The 8,501-nt window shown below is 35.5% G+C and overlaps 1 pseudogene; it reads left to right on the top strand.

Annotated features, from left to right (window-relative positions):
- Positions 1 to 241: 241 nt before the first annotated feature.
- Positions 242 to 5,699, top strand: LOC131875039 (uncharacterized; annotated as a pseudogene).
- The last annotated feature ends 2,802 nt before the right edge of the window (positions 5,700 to 8,501 follow it).

Below are 8,501 nucleotides of genomic sequence, written 5' to 3' on the forward strand. Positions count from 1 at the left end.
TCTTCTGAATGATTATACATTATTCCCACACCATACTCATCCACATCATACCCAATTACAAAGATATTATATTTATCTATACATGACATCAACCTTGGATCAATATCATCAAGGTTAGCTCAACACATGTCTTCTAATTAAAAAAATATAACCATACACACTACAATATCACATATGAATCAAACCAATATCGTCTAAAACATGAATGGTGAAAGTAGAGAGCTAACAAAGTGAATTTGAAATGACGGAGGTGAGCAATAGAGCGGGAATGAGGGTTTCACATGCAAATGGTGAAGATGATGGAGGTCTGAATGAGAACCCAGATAACAAGGATGAGGATGCATGGACAGAGGAAGAACAGAGCATGGCTCCTAAATTTCAGTTGCATTCAAGCAATGATAACAATTTCAAAATTGCAAACGGGAATGGCATGGCTCAGGTTTTGCACTCTCAAAAGTCTTAGGCTAAATGGCTGCATCGCCAACGGAATTGACCTCAAGCAAAAGGGCATCATCGTCTTTTAAAAAACCCTCAACCAGTTTTTGACATTTGTGCGCCTGAGGAGAAAGGAATTCATTCATTTCCAAATAATATTGTTTTGACAAAATCTTTTCCTAATAACATTCCATGTGCACCTATGGCCTTTTCTTCATGTCTGGGTGCCAGCTCTAGGAATGTAGAATTCCAAAAGACTCTAGCTACATTTCCTAATAATATTTTCATTCCTCGTATTGAGATAAAGTTATAGTCGTCAAGAAAGCCATCTTCTAATAGATCTGGTGATTGTCATGAGGACATAAAGTTGTAGACATCAAGAAAGCCATCTTCTCATAGATTTGTGAATTCTCATGAGGTTTAACTTTCTAATTATTTACTTAGCTCTCAAAAACAAGATCTTTGTAATACGACACTTATTTGCAAGATTTATAAATAATCTCCTCCTATGTCTTCTCTGCAATAGTGGGTGTTTGATAACTGGCATGGAGCTAATCAGGTATTTTATCATGTTTTTTTTTTATTTTTTCGATACCAAAGAGGAAAAATCAAGTATCTCGCAGACTAAGTCTTGGTTTTTGAATGGATCGGGTATTTTTTTGCAACCCTGGTGCCCAAATTTTAATCCTCGCGACTCCTGTATCCGTTTTATTCCATTTTGGGTCCAACCGCATAGTTTAACATTAGAGTATAGGGAGCCAGGCCTTGTTGATATTTTGGTAAACCAATTCGGCTTATTTCTGCATAATGACATGAATTTCTTTTCTCAGCCACATTTACCAGGTAGAGTGTGTGTTCTTTTGAATATGGATAAACCATCGCTAATAGTTATCAATATAAAGTCTGATCTTCTGGTGTGTGGGTTCAAAAGGTGTTTGTTGAATCCTCACACAATATTTGCCAAACATGTCACATTTCAGGACATCCTGTAGGTAGATGTTCATCAAGTCCACCAGTTGAAGATAACTCTAAACTTCCATCAAACCCTTTTGATGCTCCTATTCTTCCTCAACAGGAAGGGAAGCAAATAGTATCCAGCCCTAATCTAGAGTCCTTTTCAATTTGGGAAATAGGGTCTTCTTCAACCATATCTCGGGACATGGTCTCCTCTTCTCTACCTCTGGTCTCTGCCTCCGTAGATACTGTTAATGATTTTATTTTTCTACATAGGTATCTTAGTTTGAATATGAAGAATTTGATAACAACATGTAATGATGTACTCATAAATAGTCTTGTCCTTCACCTTTTCATTTTGGAATTCAAATTATCAAAGGCTCAAGCTAAATTTATTGTTCCTGGGCTTTCTTCGGGGCCTTTATTCCTCCTGATATTTATTTCCCTACCATTCACTAGAAGAATATTGAGATAGGATATAGTTCACCATCCATATCAAATAATATCAGAGGTTCACAACTTCCCATGGCATTGTCCCGCCAGTTGGATGCTCAGACACAAATAGGGTTACAACATCACTCTTCTCTATAGATAGATATGGAAGAGTGTGATTATCAGACTTCTATTGATTCAAAATTGGATGTACACCCTTCTTCCCCTGTTCTATGAATTACAAATAATCTTGGTATTCCTTCTGATAATTTCCTCCAAGATCATTATTCTACTCCAAAGTCTTTAGCGGCTCAAACTTTAGTTGAAGATGAAATGGATCTTAGCTTTCAACTAGTGTTGTCCATAGCTCAAACTTTGTCCCTTTCACAGCACAAGTCTCCCAACAAGAGAAGCAAGAAAAAATTATTTACTATAACTCAAAAGGAATTTGCATCTGGTAAGCAGTCAACATTGGAAGATAGCATCAGAAAAAAATTGAAGGGGGCAATTTTCTCTCTGAATGACCTATGAAGATTGTGTCCTAGAATGTTAGGGGCATTAATGCTCCTGACAGAAGAGCCCATATTAAGAACCAGTTAGAGGCTTATGGGGTTAGCATTATTCTTTTGCAAGAAACCAAACTTTCAGATTCGAGGTATGACTCAATTATTTCAAAATGGACAAGATGGAAATCATTCCATTCGGTGGAAATACGGGCTTCAGGTGGTCTTTTGGCATTATGGAATCCTTCCAATGTTTCCATATAGGTTTTACATGCTAATAATCATTGGAAGGCTTTAAAGGTAACCCAGTTTGATCTAAACTTTCTTCTTCTCAATATCTCTGCCCCAAATAACAGTGAATGACAGAAAAATATTTGGAAGGAAGTAGAGGTATTTTTTGAATCTCTAGATCATCTTTAAGTCATCATGGCAGGTGATTTTAATGCCACTTTTTCCTCTTCTGAGAAAAAAGAACGAATAATCCCTCCTCCAATTATAATGGAAGATTTTAATCTTTTTGTGCAAGATAATGCTCTTTTATATGTGATTCCAATGAAAGGAAATTTCACATGGACTAACAAGCGTAGTGACCTTTTACAAATAGCTGTTTGCTTGGATAGATTTTTAGTGTCTACTTTATGGATTAATCAAAAATTTGTTCTTCTCCAGAAATTTTGCCTTGGTCGGATTTAGATCGTTTTCCAATTTCTTTGTCATTGCAATCTTCTCAACAGTCTTTAAATGGGTCAAAATATTCTTTCAAATTCCAAGCTATGTGGTTTAGACGCCCAGATTTCATGACTTTGTTACAAACTTGGTGGCACCATTCCCCAAAAATTGACGGTCATTTCAGTTCCGCCTTCTTCACAAACTGAAGTACAACAAATACCAAATCGAAAAATGGAATGCGTCTATCTTCAAAAAAAAAAAATCTCAGAAATAGAGAATTTCTAAGAAGTTAGACAACATTAATGATTACCCTCCTATTGCAGTGGCAGTATTTGAGGAAGCTTACCAGTATTTCTCGCAATGTATAGGAGTAAAGGTAAAAGAATATGTTTAGTCAATTGATATTCATTCAGGACAGGTTAAATGGAAAGTTTTGCAAGCTTCGTTCCTTTCATATAATTTACGGTCTAATTTGAACATAGAAATATCCAACCATATAGTTTTCTTCAATCAATAACTAGATAGTATTATATATGCTCTTTCTAAAATAGGGGATTATTTTGTTAAAATGGGTTATAAAGCAGCAATGTCTTTGCAAGGTCCACATATATCTCATAGAGCATTATCCTTCTGTTGGTATCCGAGCATCATGCCCTAAGCTGGAAGTTTTTCTTGGCTAGCTTTGAAGCGTAGGATATTAACAAGTGATAGGTTGGTTAAGTTGAAGATCACATAAAATATTTCCACGTGTGTTCTTTGCAACTCAGACCCTGAAAATGTGGACCACCTATTCCTTCATTGCAAGTTTGTATTTGCATGTTGGGCATTTGTTCAAGATAAACTAAATTGGTCTGCTCCATTACCAAATAATATATGGGACCTATTCTCAGCATGGCCAGTACTTCACAAAAACTCTCCATTTGCAAGGATTTAGCGAATAGTGCGATCAACAATTTTGTGGGCAATATGGTGAGAGAAAAAAGTGGATTTTTAGAAAAGATGCCTCTTCTTTGCAATATGTTTTATCTCGTATTGAAAAATCCGTTTGTGAAGTAGTTTATGTATATATTTCTAAATCAAATTCAGTAGTATCTATTTTTTATGATTGGGATGCTAAGTAGCCAACATGTAGGGAAAAGTGGTAATGTTAAGAGAAGCACATTTAAATGGATTCCTCCCTTTATTAAGTTCATTAAACTGAATTTTGATGGATCCTAAAAAGGCAATCCGAGAGTCTTTGGTGCAGGAGTGGTGCTGAGAGATCATAGAGGCTCGCTTATTCAGGCCAAATCCATTAACCTTCTAATAGGAACAAATAACCAGGCAGAAGCTCAAGATTTACTTCATGGACTTCTTATGGCAAAAGAACTGAATACTAAATATTTGGTGATTGAAGGAGATTCTTTACTTATTATCAATGCTTGCAGAGAACAATAATCTTGTAATTGGAAAATCTCACATGTCCTACAACAGGTCCATGAGCTTCTTCAAAAGTTCCAATATTTTCAGTTGAATCATGTGTATAGGGAAGGCAATCAAGTTGCAGATTTCCTAGCTAATATGGCGGCTGGGCTACTTGTATCCCAAAAAATGTTTGAGAAAAAGGATGTCACTATCATTCCACAACTTCATCATATTCTTTTATCTAAAGAAGTGAAGGAACATCAAGGGACATGTTTTTCTTTTCTAACAAGTGTTTCTTTTGAAGGTTTCTCTTACGTTGTTTTCATTAAGCATAATTGACTAGGTTGCAGAATTGTAGATGGTCAAAATGCAAAAAATATCAGCATAACAATTATTTGGCGTCCTAGCAACAAAATATCTGCAGGAATGGTTTTATAAGACTGACTCTGAGGAGGCCATTAATGATGATTTCGTGCCTAAGAGTCTAAAATGTACAGAGGATGTCATATTTGAGCTGCATTCACATAGCACTTGCAATCATGGGTTCTTGTCACCTTCGAGTGTTATGGAAAGAGCACACAGGAATTCGAGGTACCAACTTCCTTGGAAGTTTCCCGTAAACACGATATTAGAGTAATTCTAGGTTTTGAAATCAATGTAATTGCTCCATCAAAGACCGATTCTAGAAAAGGAGAACCTGTACATATATTAGCTTATTACGGCAGGTGTGGACCAACAAATTTTTCAGAGAGAGAAGAATTCTTAGCCAATATAAGAAAGGGTTGCTACCACAGGGTAGAAACCATGTTACTGAAGCTTAAAGCTCTGAAAATGCCCTTAAAATAGGAACATGTTGCATACATAGTTGGAGACGGTGTAGCTCCAGGAAGACTGCATGTGGATCGGGCAATGGTTGAGGCCTAATATGTAGATAATATAAAGTAGGCATTTAGAAAATATCTATATGATGATGGGCCTGCTTATGCTAGGAATAGTAAGATTCTTTCTGAAACGGCAATAAAAATAATATGTCAGACAAGAGGAGTGGCTTCTCTTGCCCATCCATGGGCTTTGAAGAACCCTGTTTCTATAGTCAGAAGACTTAAAAATGCTGGACTTCATGGAGTTGAGGTCTATAGAAGTGATGGAAAAGCAGCTGGATTTAGTGAATTAGCTGATGCTTATGGCTTACTGAAGATTGGAGGGTCTGATTTTCATGGAAGAGGTGACCCTGATGAAACTGATTTGGGAAAAGTAGCTATTCTAGATTCAACAATGCATGAATTTCTCAAGGTATCTTAGTTTATTTGGTTTGATGCTGTTAAAGATATCTTACTTGGCTTTGCAGAACCTTTTGAACCAAAACTGGATAAGATTGTCTGTCCTAATGGTGATATGTCTTTGAGATGCAACGTCACTGGTAAGAAGGAAGAAACTGCAGCTTTTCGTCTATCTTCATGGTTGACAAAAGAGGAAAAGAAGTTGTTGAGGTGGAAGATGTTAAAGGTTAAAACTTTCACATACTGTTATCAACGAGGAGGGGAAACAAATATATGTTGTTTATATCGACACTGCTGAGGGATGATGCTACCAGGCCACCATTGCTCATACTTTTTTGAGTTATGATTTCTGATATAACATATATATGTTGTTTATATCAATATTGTGTGGGTAAAGGTGACTACATGCACCTAATGTCTTTTAAGGGTATATAGTCTTCTGAATTCTGATGTACCTCAAATTTTGGGTAATGAATAGTATGTATCCAGCTACTACTATACCCTATAGGATGCATTCAAAAATCCTTTTCTTCTATGTTGTGACTATGCTACTACTATATATCTCTATATAAATCTTTGGCATTTCTGCTCTATCTGCTAGTACTAAAATTCTAGCGTTTTGTAATATTCTCAAAATTAATATTAAATATGCAGCTTATGCCTTTTACTAAAAAAAAATAAAAATGGCTAAGACATAGCATGGACCAAAATCACCACCTCAAATATGAAACACCTCCAATAATTATCCATCAAACATTTGCAACATGCTACAATCATCATGTTAGTCAAGAACATGAAGAACACCACTGAATTAAAGAAAATCAGCAATAACACGCTCATTGGTCAATGTAGACCACCAACACGAATAACACACGATCTATAAACATCCACAACCATCATGAATTATCACATCTGTACCAACTCAAATTACTAGAATCACTATTATCATCATACTGAACTTCAAGAATAATAACCGAACTGACTATCAACCTAGAAGAATCACTTGTAGAGCTCCAAACAATGAACCACTTGAATTGAGGACACACACGAATGTCCCAAACATATTTGCAAATCAGTAAACTAAGATAGTACAATGCAAAGCAATGCAAATCAAAATATTGAACACTGGTAATACTGAACAACAGAAAACTAAGCACAACATAGATACTCACAACTCACTCAAATCTTCAAGCGAACCTCTAACACTTGAACTAAATCAACTAGAGATATCACTCTACAAACCCTTTGATCCACAAAAACTGGTTATCAATTTACAACATAAACCAACTAACTAAACTCCACTGCACCATTGCACTAGACAGAGAAAATATGTTGACATCAATGACAATACATTTGTTAGATATCATTAGAGCACATATTTGCAGCATACCACCAACAATATCCAACATACACAGCTTCCAAAGAGAGATTATACATAAAACATGGAGCACTTCAATCAAGGGAAAGGTCCTAACCAAGGAACACTAAAATGTACACATGAAGCAAGATTTCATGCAATAAAAGATATCAAATTATGAGAAATACAACTCAAAAGAAGAGACAATCTTCAAAAAAGTAATAGGGAGAAATGAATATACTATCCTTTACCCCCAAGAAAGAATACATGGAAGGTTTATGTTTCTGTCCAAGTATGATTGAAATTTAAAATGCATCATTGCATATGACAAGGAGCCCCCAATAAAGTGAAACTAATGATGTCATAGGGTGAGGAGAAATATAATAAGGTACAAGGAGTGCTAAGGCATTACCTCTTCACCAAGAAAAATTGTGAGATCAATTGTAAGATCTATGCAAGCTCGATCATATTGATCTTGAACAAATTCTTTAAAATCTTTACCATTTTCAAGAGTGAAAATAACAATGATCAAATATATAGTAAGTTCAACACTTTCTTTATTCTTACTGTTATGTTTTATGAAAGGAAAAACAATACGCTTATCATACGCCAATCTCCAAAATATTATTGTAGCTAGTTTTTCTTCATTTTCAAAATGGGAGGTCTTGTCTCTTGAGACGGAGAACAAGGTGTTCTAGTAGAAGAAAGATTGTTTTCTTGAGGCAAAAGAATTAGTAAAGAAGAAGGAAAACTATTTGATGTAGAAGCATGTTTGGATGGGTGATATTTTTTATGTCTTGCAAAATATTCCTTAAGTATTTGAACCTTACGAGCATCCTCCATAGATGTTTGAGAATTAGGATGTCGTAGGCCTTCTTTAGTAAATTGGGTGGGAGGGTCTACAAAGATCTTGATTCCTTGTTCATGTTTTTGAATTCCTTTTTCTTGATATCCTAGGTTTGAAACCTTAACATATCTTACTTCATAAGATATTCTCAATTGTGAAGGGGAAGGTCTTTCATTATGCATTTCTTCAAAATTTGTAGTGTAAGGACACATAGAAGGGTCAAAGGGATAATTAGATGAAGAGGAAATATCCCTTGTAGGGATATTCTCCATCCTATCATTAATATTCATGTCCTCTTTGATAGGTAAGAAAGGAGGATCCTTATCATCTAAGGCTTCATCTTTTCTTAATGTTATGTTTGGAGAAAAAGGCATGACATCATCTTGTCTAGAACTATGTTGATTATTAAGATAATCTCTAGGAGAATAAGGAGGATCTAAAGATATTGATACATCAACATTTTAATTTTTCCCTCCTTGCACTAGAGTATTCATATGAAAAGAAGATGTTGTCATGTTTCTCTTCAATGCTTTCTCTACATTAGAGAGGTCATTGATATGAGTATTTACTCTTTCCTCATTCCTATGAGATACCCTAGGAGAGGTACAAGTGTTAGCTTT

Source organism: Cryptomeria japonica, chromosome 4, assembly GCF_030272615.1.
Source record: "Cryptomeria japonica chromosome 4, Sugi_1.0, whole genome shotgun sequence".
NCBI lineage: Eukaryota > Viridiplantae > Streptophyta > Pinopsida > Cupressales > Cupressaceae > Cryptomeria > Cryptomeria japonica.